Here is a 17,500-nt window from a genome sequence, read left to right as displayed (position 1 = left end):
ATTACTTCCGTTGATGGATGTCATATTATTTTCATTAATGTATTTAATATCATATATTATTCTTCATTTGCTTCCCTCTTCACTCTCTTCAGCTTACATTTCTCTTGTGAAAAATTATTTTCAGGCACAAGTACATTAAGAAAATATACCGACTGGAGACCATTTGACCGTATAGGAGGCTATACGAGAACAAAAAAGTAAGTTTGCGATTTATCAAATAGATATTTATCTAACGATAAAAAAATAATAATAATCCTATTACATGTCCTTGCTTACCCGGTGTGTTCCCTTCTCATGAAGCTGGTGAAGTTGTTTCTATCTACTTATTTCTTAAACCTAAGTCCCAACAGCTTTGGGCTTCCAATGCGTACCTACACAAGATGTTTCTATGAGAAGCACGTCAGAGAGAATCATCTCCCTCGCGCCCATCTTCAAACATGGATTGCTCACTTCCATTTGAAGGTGCATGGAACGTAGTCTTTGGATTAGGCCATTGACCTCTCCATATCAATTTCTTCTCTATCTACTCCACCTCCCCTACTAGTAAGGAATACATGGTAGTATTCTTAAAAAAAATCCTTATATAAATCCTTAGAAGGAAAAGATTTTTTAAGAACACCACAGTAAGAATCTTACGGTGGTATTCTTAAAAAAAATATTTCCTTACATAAATCTTTCCTTATATAAATCTTATATAAATCCTTGGAAGGGAAAGAATTTTCTTAAGAATACCACCTACAGCTTCCAATTGGATACATGCTCGAGGCGGATTTGAGTTTCGCTGATACTTGCGTCCATAAAAATTGCTATCTGGCAATTATATTTATTTCAGTTAATTAATATTCATTTATACATTTATAGGTACCAGAAATCTTATTTTTGTTCTCCAGTATGATAAAGTTTCAATAAAACAGGTTTCAATATCTTTTTCTTCGAGTGATGCCAATTGGATACAGGTTTTCCAGTAATATTTCAAAATGGGACGTATTTCCTTACTAGAGTAAACAGAGAGCTGATGGCTGCCAACAGCTCCCCTCATACTAATACAACGCAAATATCACTCCAAGGTTTCTACCTAGAGGGATCTATGGGATGACCTTGGGATCAATGCTAGCTGCTGTGGGGCTGCGGGTTTCCAAGTCAGCAAAACATAAGAACATAAGAATGAAGGAGACTGCAAGAGACCATAAGGCCTACACTAGGCAGCTCCGTGTCCATCACCACCTGTCATCCCCATCATAAAGTTGTCTAATCGTTTCTTAAAACAACTGATTGTTTCAGCGCTTACTACATGGTTACTAAGTCTATTCCATTCGTCGACCACCCTATTAGTAAACCAATTCTTGCCTATTTCCTTCCGAAATCTAAATTTGTCCAAGTAAATGATACCAAAAACCTGAACAGATTTGAGTAACCTTAAACTAGTTGAGGCGGCCTTGCATAACAAATTCAACACACACACACACACACACACACACACACACACACACACACACAATGGCTCCCTTTACTGACTTTATCAAAGCTACATAGTAAAGATTCTATTCAAATAACAGGAGGTTCCTATGCTACAGCAATGAAACTCATTGTTCCTAGTCCAGTTAAACAATACGAAAACGTTTTCAACCCTTACGTTCTTATACTAAAGAAATGAACAAATAAACACACGAATAAAATAAAATAATAAAACAAGAATATATAAATGGAAAAAATCAACACGAAACAAAAATAAAGTAAATAAATAAATTAATTGGTTTAACCCCAGAGCTACAAATGCCTTTTTACAAATTCTATGTTGGTTAGAGCCTGAAAATCTTATCTAGCTGTGTGTGTGTGTGTGTGGAGTCTCCGTGCTGAGTCACAACTACAACCTTCCCTTGACACATGATTATTACTAATAATCAGCCACAGCACGAGCTTCCTGCCTCGAGATGAGAAAATCCGTGGCTCTACTTTTCCCAAGCGGATCCTGAGTTGACAGCTACACGGCCGCAACGCCACACCCTTGGACTCGGAACAGAAACGCTTCAAACCCGAAGACCCATCACATGAAGGGGACGTGGGGTAACCTGAGCTGATGGAGGCCATAACCACCATTTGTAGCAGCTTCATTACGCCTATTCTCGCGCATACACTCACACGCACACACACACACACACACACACACACTCAATGACGCAGTGATAGAGCTCCCGGCCGCCACTACGGAGATCCGGTTTCGAATCCCACCCAAGGCTGAAATCATTTCAGTATCACTGCGCTGCGGGTCGTTACTTCAACTCTCGTGGGCGGGAAGTTGGGTGTCTGTGTGCGTGTAAGGTCACAACATTACCCATAGATCGGTCAAATATGAGCTCCAAGCTCTCTTCCGGGAGGGAAATAGCTGTCGATCACGAGTCCAACACGTGATCCAAGACAATGGTGAATCACACACACACATATTTTGGTTTTCAACTGAGAGCCAAATTTGAAGGAGGCATATACACGGGTTCCATGAACGTAGTTCTTATTCTATATATTACAATTTGTAATTATCTTGACACTCGCGCGCGGACACACATACACACACACACACAAACGCGCACATACACTCACACTCACACACACACTCATACACACACACACACACACACACATATATATATAAGCTCTGAGCTCTCTTCTGTGAGGGAAATAGCTGTCAATCGCGAGTCCAACACGTGATCCAAGACCATGGTGAATCACACTCACACAGACATACACATACACACGCAAACGGTCATCCAGTATACTCAAACTCCGCTCTTTTGTCTACGTGCTCCTGTTTTTTATTTATTTATTTATTTATTTTTTATTTTTTTGCAAATCTTAGTGTTCAATGTGGGAGCCAATCCATCAACAAGCTGAACATATCCTTTATGTACAGACTCTAGTATATCCCGGGCCAGTTGACTATGCAACCACTGAAAGGATGACCTACTACCGTAGACAACAGTTAAGGAATTGAAATGAAATGTACGGTTTTACATAAATCACGAAAAAAAAATCACAAATTTGAATTAACTATGTGAACACTCGACGAGATGATTACACAAACGAAAACCTCCACTTAAAGCACATCACCCGTGGCCCTCATTATGGGAGGATAAATACAGCGTTAAATCTAATCTGCTTCAGCTTTGGCATTGCCTAACTGAACAGGGTGCCAAGGGGGACAGCCTGTTAGCAGGATACAGTCACATTCCTTAACCTAGTGCCGGATCTAACCTGCACTATGTCGGCCGTACAAATACCAAACAGTTTACTTCCACCCACCTTTAACCAACTTCCTCTCCTCCTCTTCGTCCTCTTCCTCTTCCTCTTCCTCTTCCTTCTTCTTCTTCTTCTCCTCCTCCTCTTCCTCCTCCTTCTCCTCCTCCTCCTTCTCCTCCTCCTCCTCTTCTTCCTTCTCCTTCGTCTCCTCCTCCTCCTCCTCCTTCTTCTTCTTCTTCTCCTCCTCCTCCTCCTCTGTCCTCTACCTCACCCCTTTCCAGAATCCTCCAGGCACCAAGCTGTCCGCCTGGTGCCACACCAAACACTTCAGCACACACACTCACACATTAGTGAAGGTAAACATTGGTGTGTGTGCTCGAGAGCAACTGAAGAAGAGGAGGAGGGCACCGATGCCCGGTGAGCAAGACAGCTCAAAAAAAAGAAAAATGATGAAGAGGATTTTTTTTTTTTTTTCGTGGACTCCCTTCTCATGTGGCAACTGTGAATTAATAGGATGTGGAAGGAAGAATAGGAGGATGTAACAAAATGAGGTAAGGATATTGAAAAAGAGAGAGACAGAGAGAAAGAGAGAGAGAGAGACAGAGGAGGGGAGAGAGAGAGAGAGAGAGAGAGAGAGAGAGAGAGAGAGAGAGAGAGAGAGAGAGAGAGAGAGAGGGACGGAGACAGAGAGAGACTGGGAGAGAGAGGGAGAGGGAGAGAGAGAGAGAGAGAGAGAGAGAGAGAGGGGGGGGGAGAAAGAGAGAGAGAGAGAGAGAGAGAGAGAGAGAGAGAGAGAGAGAGAGAGAGAAGAAAATTAAGCGCAATATACGACAAGACTAGGGCGGAGCAGGCATAGTGAGACAGGGATAACGAGGGATTTGAGTTGCCAGACAGTAGCAATTTAAAACATGACGGAGAACGAAGAGAAGAAAGATGACGGGGAAGAGGAGGAGAACAACGAGAAAGAGGAGAAGAAGGAGAGGATGAAGAGGAAAAGGAGAAGGAAGAAGAGGAGGAAGAGGAGGACGAGGAGGAGGAGAACAACGAGAAGGAGAAGGAGAAGGAGAGGATGAAGAGGAAAAGGAGGAGAAGAAAGAAGAGAAGGAAGAGGAGGACGACGACGAGGAGGAGAACAATGAGGAAGAGGAGAAGGAGAAGGAGAGGATGAAGAGGAATAGGAGAAGGAAGAAGAGGAGGAAGAGGAGGACGAGGAGGAGGATAACAACGAGAGGGAGGAGAAGGAGATGATGAAGAGGAAAAGGAGAAGGAAGAAGTGGAAGAAGAGGACGACGAGGAGGACAACAACGAGAAGGAGGAGGAGGAGGAGGAGGAGGAGGAGGAGGAGGAGGAGGAGGAGGAGGAGGAGGAGAAGGAGAGGATGAAGAGGAAAAGGAAGAAGACGAGAAGGAAGAAGACGAGAAGGAAGAAGAGGAGGACGAGAAGGAAGAAAAAGAAGAGAAGGAAAAGAAGGACGAAGAAGAGGAAGAGGGGAATGAAGAGGAAGAAGAGGAGGTAGAAGAGCATGAAGATAAGATGGAAGGAGAGGAAGCTGAGGAGGAATAGGAGGAGGGCCACGAGGAGAAGGAAGAGGACGACAAGGAGGAAGAAGATGAGAAGGGTGAAGAGAGAAGAAAGGAAGGATACAAGGAGGGAGAGCAGAGGAAGCGGAGGAAAAAAGAGAGGAAGAGGTGGTAAAAGGATGAGAAAGAAGAGAGAAAAAGAGGAAGAAGAGTAAGAGGAGGAGGAGGAAAAAGAGAGGAAGAGGGGTAAAAGGATGAGAGGGAAGAGAAAAAAGAGGAAGAAGAGTAAGAGGAGGAGGGAGAAAAAGAGAGGAAGAGGGGTAAAAGGATGAGAGGGAAGAGAAAAAAGAGAAAGAAGAGTAAGTGGAGGAGGAGGAAAAAGAGAGGAAGAGGGGTAAAAGGATGAGAAGGAAGAGAAAAAAAGAGGAAAAAGAGTAAGTGGAGGAGGAGGAAAAAGAGAGGAAGAGGGGTAAAAGGATGAGAAGGAAGAGAAAAAAAGAGGAAAAAGAGTAAGGGGAGGAGGAGGAAAAACGAAACTTGACACGGGAGAGAAGACACGCACGCGAGAGAGAAAGAGGGAGAGAAAGGTGAGGAGGAGGAGGAGGAGGAGGAGGAGGAGGAGGAGGAGGAGGAGGAGGAGGGGAAAAGCCTGTAGAAAGGAGTGACGACACGATGGACGGGAATTGGACAGAAAGCGAACATCACCACTTGAGGGAGACTGAAAAGCGGTTGACCCCAAGGGAAGGGAATGAGGGGAGAGGAGAGAGGGGAGAGGAGAGAGGCGAGAGGGGAGAGGGGGGAAAGGGAGGATGAGAAAAGGATGAGGGTTCAATAGGATAAGGAAGAAAGGTGAAAGGAAATGGGATAAGGGGTACGGACAGCGGAGGAAGAGAAGAATGGCGGGATTACTGGAGAAGAGGAGGAGGGAAGGAAAGGAAGAAAATGGGAAGAAATGGAAATAGAGAAGAAAATGTGAGGAGAAAGGAAAGGGAAGAAAACGGAAGGAATGGGGGAAAAGAGGGAAGGAATGATGAGGGGAAAGAAGAGGGGAGGAGGGGAAACAAGGAAAGGAATAGAGAGGGGAAGGAGAGGGGAAAAGGAGAAAATGAAAGAGAGAAGGAAGAACGAACAAAGGGAATAAAAAAGGGTAAGATAGACGGAGGAAGGCAAAAGAAAAGAGGGGAACAAGGGAACAGAAGGGAAAGGGACGTGGAAAAGGAATTAGAAGGGAGTCGAAAGGAAAAGGAGAGTGGGAGAAGGGAAAGGGGAGAGTGGGAGGGGAGAGAGGGAGAGGGGAGGGGAGAGAGTGAGGGGAGAGGGGGAGAGAGGGAGGGGACAGAGGAGAGGGGAGAAAATGGAGAACAGGGAGAGTGGGCAGGGGGAAATGGAAGGAGGGGGAGATGGAGAGAGGAAAGGGGGAGGGGAGAGGGGGAGGGGAGAGGGGGAGGGGAGAGGGGGAGAGGGGGAAACAGGTGGATGTGGGGATGGATAGGAGGCACGGGAAAACCGATAGGGAAATAGGAGAAGACAGTTTGTAAACGGGAGGGGAATTGTACTTTGGTCTCCAACAATTCACAAGCGGTTCTAGCCTTTCAATGAGAAAGGCGAGAAGAGACGGAGGTGGAAGGGAAGAAAGTCGAGGAGAAGAGGTGGATAGGATGGCGATGGAGGGGAAGAGGGTGGAGGAGAAGGGATGGAGGGGGCGGGGGTGGAGGGGAAGAGGGTGGAGAAGATGTGGAGGGGATGGCGATGGAGGGGAGGAGGGTGGAGGAGAAGGGATGGAGGGGGCGGGGGTGGAGGGGAAGAGGGTGGAGAAGATGTGGAGGGGATGGCGATGGAGGGGAGGAGGGTGGAGGAGAAGGGTTGGAGGGGCGGGGGTGGAGGGGAAGAAGGTGGAGAAGATGTGGAGGGGATGGCGATGGAGGGGAGGAGGGTGGAGGAGAAGGGACGGAGGGTGCTGGAGTGGAGGGAAAGAGGGTGGAGAAGATGCGGAGGGGATGGCGATGGAGGGGAGGAGGGTGGAGGAGAAGAGTTGGAGGGTGTGGGGGTGGAGGGGAAGAGGGTGGAGGAGAAGAGGTGGAGGGAACAGGGTAGAGGGGACGGGAGTGGAGGGGACGGGGGTGGAGGGGAAGGAGGTGGAGGGGAAGATGGTGGAGGGGAACTGGATGGAGGGGAAGAGGGCAATGGGGAAGGGGGGTGGAAGGGAAATGGGTAGAGAAAAAAGGGGAGTGGATAAAGGGCGTATTGGAGACCCATTAAAGGACAATTGGGAACTCGAGAAGCAACGAGTGCAGGAAACCAAAGCAAAGGGTGGATGGGTGGATGGATGGATGGGTGGATCGTCTTTTGTCGCCCAGCGACTGATAAGGTTCCATTGAACTGAAGTTAGAAGATAAATAAATAAATGAATTGGTAAATGTGTAAATAAATATAAATAAATAAAATATAAATATATAAATAAAATATAAATATAAGGTTCCATTGAACTGAAGTTAAAAAACAAATAAATGTGTAAATAAATATAAATAAATAAAAATATAAATATATAAATAAAATATAAAATATAAATGAATATAAATATATAAAAATATAAGTGAATATATAAATAAATAGAAAAGGCAGAACTGGGGTTTCGACCAGTTTAAGCATAAAAACATAACGTCAAAAGACAACTACCCACCAGGCTATGGTATAAGATTCATGTACCCATAAGACAGAACTACATTAAACCCTTCAACCCAGCTATCTACTCTACTGATTTTTTATGGCAAGGGAAGACACTTCCGTACACCGCAGAAGCTGAGACTCGATGGAGAACGGATTCGAGACTTCTGTCAGACCCTCAGAAGAGTCCGACGCAGACCTCAACAAATTCGATCTCCAAAAGACGGCACAGGATCGCAGGAGATATTAGAGTACAGAGACCTACCCAAGGGTAGACACTTTCGTACAACTCAGAAGCTGAGACACGATGAAGAATGGATTCGAGACTTCTGTCAGACCCTCAGAAGAGTCCGACGCAGACCTCAACAAATTCGATCTACAAAAGACGGCACAGGATCGCAGGAAATATTCGAGTACAGAGACATACCCAATGACCAAATACGTCTTATAACCACCACCAACTCGCACGAGGACCACACGACAAGAATCTAAACACAGAGACAAACTCGTAGTCAAATGAAGAGACACTCCACAATGAGAAATTCATCTTAGACGAAAAAGAAAAAAGAGAGAGAGGGGAAAAAATCGTTCCGTCATCACTGCAAGAATATCTTCCCTTTAAGAGATGAAACACGACTTCTAAATATACTGTGCGGGTCGTTATCTCGTAGTCCCTGTGCGCTGTGAATATTACGACGCCAAAATTGCAATGGAATGGGGCCGGCGAAAAAGTAAAATTGAACAAAAAAAGGACACCAGGTCTGGCATAGTGACAGAAACGGAGACAGAAAGATGTGGTGATCTAAGGATAGGGTTGGAGATGATAAACGAGAGAAAGGCGGGGACGGGAGAGGAGAAAGGGGAGAGTGGGGAGAGAGGGGAGAGAGAGAGAGAGAGAGAGAGAAGGAAGACAGGGGAGAGAGGGGAGAGAGGAGAGAAAGGGGAGAATGGGACAAGTGGAATGAGTGGGGAGGAGGGAGGAGTGATTTGAGTGGGGTGAGTAATGAGAGAGAGAGAGAGAGGGAGGGAGGGGGAGAGAGAGAGAGAGAGAGAGAGAGATATAAGGACTCCATTATGAAAACTAAAAACCTCACACCTGGAGGCTTTGTCTGCAATTAATGCCATCACCTCTGCCCTAAGTGCTTGCATTGCCTGAACAAGTAACAGCTGTTAAATACAAAAGGGGATGGACTGTAGTTTCCTTCTGAAAAAGGGAAAGTCGCTAGCCGGAGGTACTGAAATTATGCGAGATTCATAATTTCATAAGTTGAACACGGCAATCCTCCTAAAACAATTAAAAAAATGCCTGGAAAAACTGGCTTATGGTCAGAGTTTCCGGAGTGTAAAATGGCTGAATACCATCATCCCTCATTTATACACTGTATATATATATATATATATATATATATGTGTGTGTATATATATATATATATATATATATATATATATATGTGTGTGTATATATATATATATATATATATATATATATATATATGTGTGTGTGTGTGTGTGTGTGTGTGTGTGTGTGTGTGTGTGTGTGTGTGTGTGTGTGTGTGTGTGTGTGTGTGTGTGTGTGTGTGTGTGTGTGTGTGTGTGTAATATGACTTGGGTCCTGTCTCTGCTACTCGGCACTGTCCATCACCGAAGTCTCAGTTCCTCATGTGACACATCACTCAATATATTCCTGACTGGTTTCTTCAATTCTAATGCCTAATATGGTAAACACTCAGAAGCTACCCTTCTTCAGTTTTGCCTTGATAGTAGTAACTAGAAGCTCCTGCGGATGGTGGTGGCACTATTGTCTGAGAGAAAAGCTGCCTTCTGAGAGAGAGAAAAAAATTATATATATATATATATATATATATATATATATATATATATATATATATATATATATATCTTCTGCACTGCCTTATCCAGACTCAAGGTTCAAACTTGTATTTTGGCTTTCTATCCTATTGTCTATAAGCTGTACTCTTTCTGAACATGGAATTCTCCCCCTAAAACCTAACTGGCCACGCATTAACATTAATGTTCAGATATGCTTTTGCAGTACTACCTCCACGCCTTCAACAATGAAGAGCTTTATAAATATTTTTACGTCAAATGTCAGATCATTCTATTCAGATGAAAACTATATAAGCAAAGACCAGTCGAGTTCACTCGAGAAACTGTTTTGTCCCAAGTCAAGTCAAAAGTCGTCGCTACTTGCGACCGAGGTCGAGGTAATGGAGGTTCGAATCCTGCCACCGGCGAGTTACACGGAGGACATAGTTAATTAAATTCCACGCTACAAAGTGAGAGGCACCGTCCTAGCCTCCTGAAAGGGGGGAGTTTCGCGGCGTTAAATCAAATCAATCTACCTCTAAGATAAAATAGTTTGGCAATGGCTGAAAATAAAAACGAGTGTTGACGTTCAGTTTCAGAACAATGTTCACATTTCGCCCAGGTCAACAAGAGCTACAGAATTAGGAAGTAAATCCTTGGAATAAAAAGTAATAATAAGAAAACGTGAACATTATATAAACACAAATATATATCAACAGATAGACAGAGAAACATATCAAAGGAACCCACAAACGACTAATAATAATTTACTTCGGCCGAAATATGAAATGTAATCTAATGCACTCTGCCTCAAACGAACTCCAGGTATTCCGAATCGCTTGAATATTGAGTGGCACATTCTCATTCGACATAGTCTCGTACGGGGTATCGACCGCATGTTTTATGCAGTTGATATTGTAGGGACCTGAGTGACATCCATTCGGATCAAATCACTCCGTATTCTTTATTGGAGTAATATCTCTCTGTCTCTCGCTCTCTCTCTCTCTCTCTCTCTCTCTCTCTCTCTCTCTCTCTCTCTCTCTCTCTCTCTCTCTCTCTCTCTCCAAAAAAAAAAAAAAATCACTTTCAACGTATCTTTCCTCCTCCTCAAGCCTCTACTATCCTATTGTCTATAGACTCTTTAGTGAAATACTGCCTCTGGTTACTACAAACAAAAATACCCTTTAACCTTTTATACACAGTGACGGACATCTGCTGGGGCAAACACCAGACTACTTGATTCTGCTTCCTTTGTCTTTACCGGGGTCTTAACTTAACGAGAGGTCGTTCAGGCCTTGACAGTGAACACCATTTGGCGTTTACAAGAAGAGGGACTATACAACGCGTCACTTTGTTCGAGGAGTTAAAAGCGTCGACTCCGGGTATAATTCCGAGAACCTCCGGAGCCTGTGACCTCCTCTGCGAACTCGAGTTTTATGCCGAGACAACGGAAGGGCGACAGTCCTTCGCCTGCAACTTTATCAATTGACTTCTTCATATAATGGGGACCCCAATTAAGCGTCTCGACACGGTGACACAGTGACGCATAGCAAGATACTCGCTGACATCGCCGTCCGTATACCAGGTAACATAAGCCCCTCTCCCTCTTCCGCTGAGCTATGGGAGGCTATAAATTGGTGGTTGTATTGGTAGTGGTGGTGGTGAAACATGGTGGTGGCAGTTTTGGAGGTGGTATTGGCGGTGGTGGTAGTAGTGATGATCTTGGAAATGTTGGGTTTGGGAGGTGGTGGATTAGCTTGAGATGTGGTGGTTTGGGAGGTGGGGGATTTTGGAGGTGGCATTTATGGCGGTGGTGATTTTGGAGGTGGTGGTGATTTTCGAAGGGGGTGGCTTGTGAAATGGTGGCTGTGATAGGCAGAAGTGATAGTGATGGTGGTTCTGAAGGTGAAGTTTTGGAGTTGGCTGTTTTGGAGGTGGTGGTAGTGGTGCTGTAGGTGGTGGGAGTGGTGGTTTTCTTGGTGGTAGTAGTGCTGGTTTCGGATTAGGTTTTGGAGATGGTGGTTTTGGAGGTTGTAGTGGTGGTTTTGGAGGTGGCAGTGATTTTGGAGGTGATGGTTTTGTTAGCAGGGGTGAGACTGGTGATTTTGGAGGTTGTAGTGGTAGTTTTGGAGGTTGTAGTGGTGGCTTTGGAGGTTGTAGTGGTGGTTTTGGATGTGGTGGTGGTGGTTTTGGAGGTGATGGTTGTGTTAGTAGGGGTGCGACTGGTGATTTTGGAGGTTGTAGTGGGGGTTTTGGAGGTTGTAGTGGTGGTTTTGGAGATTGTAGTGGTAGTTTAGAAGGTGGTGGTGGTTTTGGAAGTGATGGTTGCGTTAGTTGGGATAATGCTGGTTTTTTTGGAGGTTGTAGTGGTGGTTTTGGAGGAGGTGGTGGTTTTGGAGGTGATGGTGGTTTTGGAGGTGGTGGTGGTGGTTTTGGAGGTGACGGTTGTGTTAGTGGGGATAGTGCTGGTGGTTTTGGAGGTTGTAGTGGTGATTTTCGGGGTGATGGAACTTTTGGAGGGAGTGGTGGTTTTGAAGGTGGTTTTGGAGGTGGTGGTGGTTTTTGAGGTGATGGTGGTTTTGGAGGTGATGGTGGTTTTGGAGGTGATGGCTGTGGTAGTATAGATGGTGCTGGTGGTTTTGGAGGTGGAGATGGTGGTTTTGTAGATGGTAGTGGTAGTGGTTTTGGAGATGGTTTCTTGGAGGTGATGGTTTTAGAAGTGTTAGTTCTGCAGGTGGTGATGGTGACAGTGGTGAAGCAGGTAACGATGCTAGGGTTCTAGATTAAATAATTGTGGTGAAAGGTGCCAAAGGAAACGATGAGTTAATGAAAGAATGATAGTGAAGACGAAGGAGAAACAAAAGGAAGATCTGAAGAAGTAAAAAAAAAAAAAAAAAAAAAAAAAAAAAAAAAAAAAAAAAAAAAAAAAAAAAAAAAAAAAAAAAAAATGAAAAAATGTAAAAATAAATAAATAGATAAAATAAAAATAACTTAATTCAGGGACGTGAGAATGAAAAGCTGGGTCTTCGGAAAGACAAAATAGTTACCGTATTCACCCAGTTGCTACAGAATCGTGACACTCTTGTAATATCCCATCGTTTTCCTTAATGCAATTCAAACCATAGCCTCTGCTAAATGCTCCAGATGTAGATCACCAATCAACTGGCTGCACGGTCACCTTCATGGCACATAAAGACATATTCTCAGTTGTATTTCATTTCTGGAGCGAAAGGTTTGTACAAGCTATCAAGGCAACCTCTCCTCTCTTTTGCGGATGCAGTTAACGCCCAAGGGAGAGCAAACACATTCTTAAAGACCTCTTGAGTGTCTCACAGCGAAGAATATTGGCCTGTCATCAGCGCTGAAGTCTTACCATTATTCAGGCCAGTTCAGGGCCAGTCTGCGCTTGGGAGACGCACAGGCAACTCCAAAGATTCGGTCACGGATTCCGGACCTGAGGCCCATGACTCAAGACTCTAGAGCAGGGGTTCTTAACCTTTTTTCTCCAATTCCCCACTTTTTAGTGAGCCAACTCTCCATTTCCCACCACAGCATCGGTCTTTGACAAATTCGATTTTAACCCATGCAGTGTTTAGTACGTAAAAATACAGTGTGGTCACTTTTACCCAAACATGACTTACAATACCTCATATATTGGTTGTTTTTGTTATTAAAACAGTCTGTAAATGGTTGTGATTTGTAAAGTAAGTCAACATTTGGATGTAATGTATTAAATTTTGAAGCACTATCGATTATTTGTGGGTGGAAACAAATTCACGAAATGTGACAACAAGAAGACACCAGAAACAAACAAAAAGAAACAAAAACACATCGATTAAAAAAAAAAAAAAAAAAGGGGGGTTCTTCTGTCAAACCGGTCATTCCCCACTTGGCAACTCCGCCATTCCCCACCAGTGGGGAATTCCCCACAGGTTAAGAACCACTGCTCTAGAGGATGGGTCCGCACAAATTTACAAGCAGGACCCTATACCGAAAACTAATAGTATTTCGTGGACGCCAAACGACTTCCTTCAGTGGTCTCCAGTAGGCTACAGAACATCGGTACACAAACAAGGGATACTGGAAACAGTAGATTGAAAATCAAACAAAACAATAAAAGTTGCACCTGTCTGTTGTTGTCCCTTTAACCCATTCGACATGAGGACATCATATTTTTGTTCTAATGTTCAACGTCTTGGATCAGTTAAGCCAAGCTTATTCAGATGTGTCTTCGGGGCCGAGGAAGGGAGGACATCCTTGTATTTAATAGGGGTAGGGCGTCGAAAGCGCAGAAGCCATATGAATCTAGCTTTACTCCAACGTTTGCGGGTTCAAGTCTTCTGATTGGTGGGTTTTTACGTCTGAGAGGACCTAATTGGCCCTTGCTAGTGTTTCAGAAGTCTTCTGTAAGAAGACTCTTAGGTTGAGAAGATTCTTGCAAAAATATGGACGTGAACTCTCTAAAGGAACTGGAGAACAAGTGCATCCTTTACATAAAGTGTTGCAAAGTTGCAGTCAAAAAAAAAAAAAAAAAAAAAAAAAAGAGGGAAAGGAAGAAAGTGTTTGATTTCTCTGCGCTTTCGCATTACTTCCTCCTGTTCCTGGACCGTGATGAATATTCAATCAACATGGAAGAAAAAAAATACAGCAGGCATATTTTTGCAGAATTCAATCAGTCGTCCCCAGGCTCGGTGTTTTACATCAGAATGGATTTACAAAAATAAATATTACGGAGAGGCGGAGCAGGTTTGGCTGCTGGTCCATGCTGCACGGATTCAAATTCCTCTGGAGCTTTGATCACACGTGTGCGGCCGTCCACAAATATGACGCAAGACTGATCTGAGCGTAAACATTTAGCTAACTTCATCACGTCGAACTCACGGAGAAATTCAGTCACAGTGTTTTACTTTATATAACAAATATACAATTAAATATACATATGTACATACATACATATACATCTATACACACACATACATACACTATATATATATATATATATATATATATATATATATATATATATGTATGTATACATATATACTTTTTGTGTGGAATATTTAATTTAACTATCAGAGTCATTCATTATTCTTCATGTGGTTCACATAACCATATTTTAAGCATTGCTCAGTGATTTTGATGGCTGATTGGATATACAATGTATCCAATGTACCATGTTGAACCTGATATACAATATGTACCATAACATCAACAATAAGCTGTACACTTTTTCATGGAATGATACGAGTATGAATTTCAAGTACGAAGGATGAGGTCGAGGAAAGAGAAAAGGAGGATTTTTTTTTTTTTTTGGGGGGGAGGGGGAGGAGGGAGGGGGGAGGGGAGCCACTGGGCATTTCTGGCATACATAAAGACTGTGTTAAACTAACGCCAGATGAATTCATTTAGCCGAAGAAAATATTCCTTCTTAAAAAGACGGTGCTATGCAACGACAGGTAACGCGAATAAAGTCATGAATTAAAAAAACATGTTCTTTAGGAAGGCGCAACATATCTCTACACACAGTTCCTGGAGTCAAAATTGAATTAACGTTACCATTTGAGAACGATTTTTTTTTTTTCCCCTTTTTTCCCCCCGAGTACCCATTTCCTCTTTTATCCTGCGCTGCCCAATGCACGAAGGTCAACACTGCTAATGAACTAACTATTGCAACAAGTCCAGCCGTAAAACCCACTGGTTTAACCACAGGTTCTTGTATATCGAAGCTCGCTGCCCATGTGATAGAACGAAGAGAGAGAAAAAAAAAAAACTGAGGGATAAAAATGTCGACAATAAATTCAGCAGAATGAAAAGAGGTGAAGGAGTAGACAGAAGGAGTGAAATGAGAGAAATGCTAAGGGAGGAAGAATAGGGAGAGGGAGATAGGGAGGAGGGAATGGCGAGGGAGGGAAGGTGGAAAGATGGGGGGTGGAGTGAAGGAATGACGGAAGAAGGGAGGGAAAGAACGAAGGAGGGAAAGATGGATGGGTGGAGAGAATGAGATTGGGTGAGAGGAAGGGAAGAACGGGGGAGGCTGGGTGAAGAAATGGATCAGGACGACGGGACAGAGCGAGAAGAGGGTGAGGTGGACTACATAGGAGGTGGAAAGGGGGGAAATTTGCAATGGCGATGGAATGCAGTAGAAGCTGGGGAGGAGAATGTGGAAAGAAGGAAGTGGACGGGGGAAGGTGGAGGCGGACAAGAGAAGGAAGAGGCGGAGAGGAGGAGGAGAATGTGAAGAGGGAGGAGCAGAAAGGGAAAGGGCAAGTTCCATGGCAATGGACGTGGTACTGGCTAGTGTAGGCCTTATGGTCTTTTTCAGTCTCCTTCATTCTTATGTTCTTATGTTCAAAGAGCATGGAAGATGGGGAGGAGGAGGAGGACGGATAGAAAGAGGACGGATAGAAGGAGGACGGGGAGGAGGAGGAGGGGGAGGAGGGCGGGGAAGAGGAGGAGGAGGAGGAGGACAGTGAGGAGGAGGAGGACAGTGAGGAGGAGGAGGACGTGGAGGAGGGGGACGGGAGGAGGCTGTGAGGTGGAGACAGGAGAGGAAGGAAACAAGAAGGGAAGTAGGTGGAGGAGGGAGGAATAGTGGAATAAATTCAAATTATTTGGGAGGAGGAAGGAGTGAAGGAGTGAAGGAGAGGAGAGTGGAAAACAGAGAGATGTGAGAGGAGAGGGAAGGGAAGGTCATGAGAGAGAGAGAGAGAGAGAGGAGGGAGAGGAAGGGCACCACGGAAACTGAAACGGGGAGAGAGAAAGAGGTCAAGGGGAAGAACACATAGGACTTCAGCCAGGGGGAGATGAAGGCAGGAAATGAAGGGAAGGGGAAGGGAAAGGGAAGGGAATAGTAAATGGAAGGAAGAAAGAAGGGGAAAGAGAAGGGGTGAAAGAAAAGGGGTGAAGGAAGTAGGACGGGATGGGGTAAGGGGGAGGGAAAGGGAAGGGGAAGGGGAAAGAAGGGAAAGGGAAAGGAGAGGGAAAGGGAAAGGAAAGGGAATTGTAAATGAAAGGAAGAAAGAAGGGGAAGGAGAAGGGGTGAAGGAAGTAGGACGGGATGGGGTAAGGGGGAGGGAAGGGGAAAGGAAGGGGAAGGGGGAAGGGTAGGGGACGTAAGCAGGAAGGGAAGAGGGAAGAAAGGGGAAGGGAAAGGGAATAGGGAAGGAAATGGGGAAAGAAAGGGTCTCTGAAGGGAAAGGGAATGGGGAATGGAAGGGGAAAGGACAGGGGAAGGGAAGGGAAGAGGGAAAGGAAGGGGGAAAGTGGAGGGAGGAGTGAAAAGAGTGGAGGAAAGTGAGTGGAAATAGGAGTGAGGAGAGTGGACAGAGGAGAGTGGAAATAGGAGAGAGGAGAGAGGAGAGTGGAAATAGGAGTGAGGAGAGAGGAGAGTGGAGAGAGGAGAGTGGAAATAGGAGAGAGGAGAGTGGAGAGTGGAAATAGGAGTGAGGAGAGAGGAGAGAGGAGAGTGGAGAGAGGAGAGAAGAGAGTCGAAAAAAAGAGTGGGGAGAGAAGAGAGAAGAGGAGGAGGGGAGAGAAGAGAGAAGAGGGGGAGGGGAGAGTGGAGAGAAAAGAGAGGAGAGTAAGAGAGGAGAAAGAAGAGTGAGAGGGGAAAGGGGAGAGTGGAAAGAAGAGGGAAGAGAGTAAGAGAGGAGAGAGAGACAAGAGGAAAGTGGAGAGAAGAGAGAGGAGAGTGGAGAGAGGAAGGAGAGGAAAGGAGGGAGCGAGAGCAAGAACGGAAAGGAGAGAGCGAAGTTGAGAAGAAAGAAGAAGAGAGAAGAGAGGCGAGGAGAAAAGTGAAGGTATGAGTGAGAGCAAAAGAGAGGGGATGGCAGAAGATATGGAAGGTGAGAAGAGAGGGAGTTGAGTAAAGAGAGTAGAGTTGAGAGAGGATAGTTGAGGAAAGAAAGCAGAGACATTAGAGGTGAGAAATGAGAGTAGAAAGTTGAGAATTGAGAGGGGAGAGGAAAAAGACATGGAAGGTGAGAAGAAAGGGAATTGAGTAAAGAGAGTAGAGTAGAGAGAGGATATTTGAGGAAAGACAGTAGAGAGACATGAGAAATGAGAAATGAGGGTAGAAAGTTGAGAATTGAGAGGGGAGAGGAAAAAGACAGTGAAGGAGAGTAGAGTATTGAGAGGGGGAAAAAGTTGAGAGGAGGAGAATAGAGACAAAAAAAAAAAATGGAGACGTGATATTATGACACTGTGACCATTCTGAAACGCTTAACGTGAATACATACGCGAATACATAGACCGGATGG

Source organism: Oratosquilla oratoria, chromosome 1 (genome assembly GCF_046742065.1).
Source record: "Oratosquilla oratoria isolate Oo_2021 chromosome 1, ASM4674206v1, whole genome shotgun sequence".
NCBI lineage: Eukaryota > Metazoa > Arthropoda > Malacostraca > Stomatopoda > Squillidae > Oratosquilla > Oratosquilla oratoria.
The sequence above is the reverse complement of the archived record's forward strand: the minus strand, read 5'-3'. Positions refer to the sequence as shown.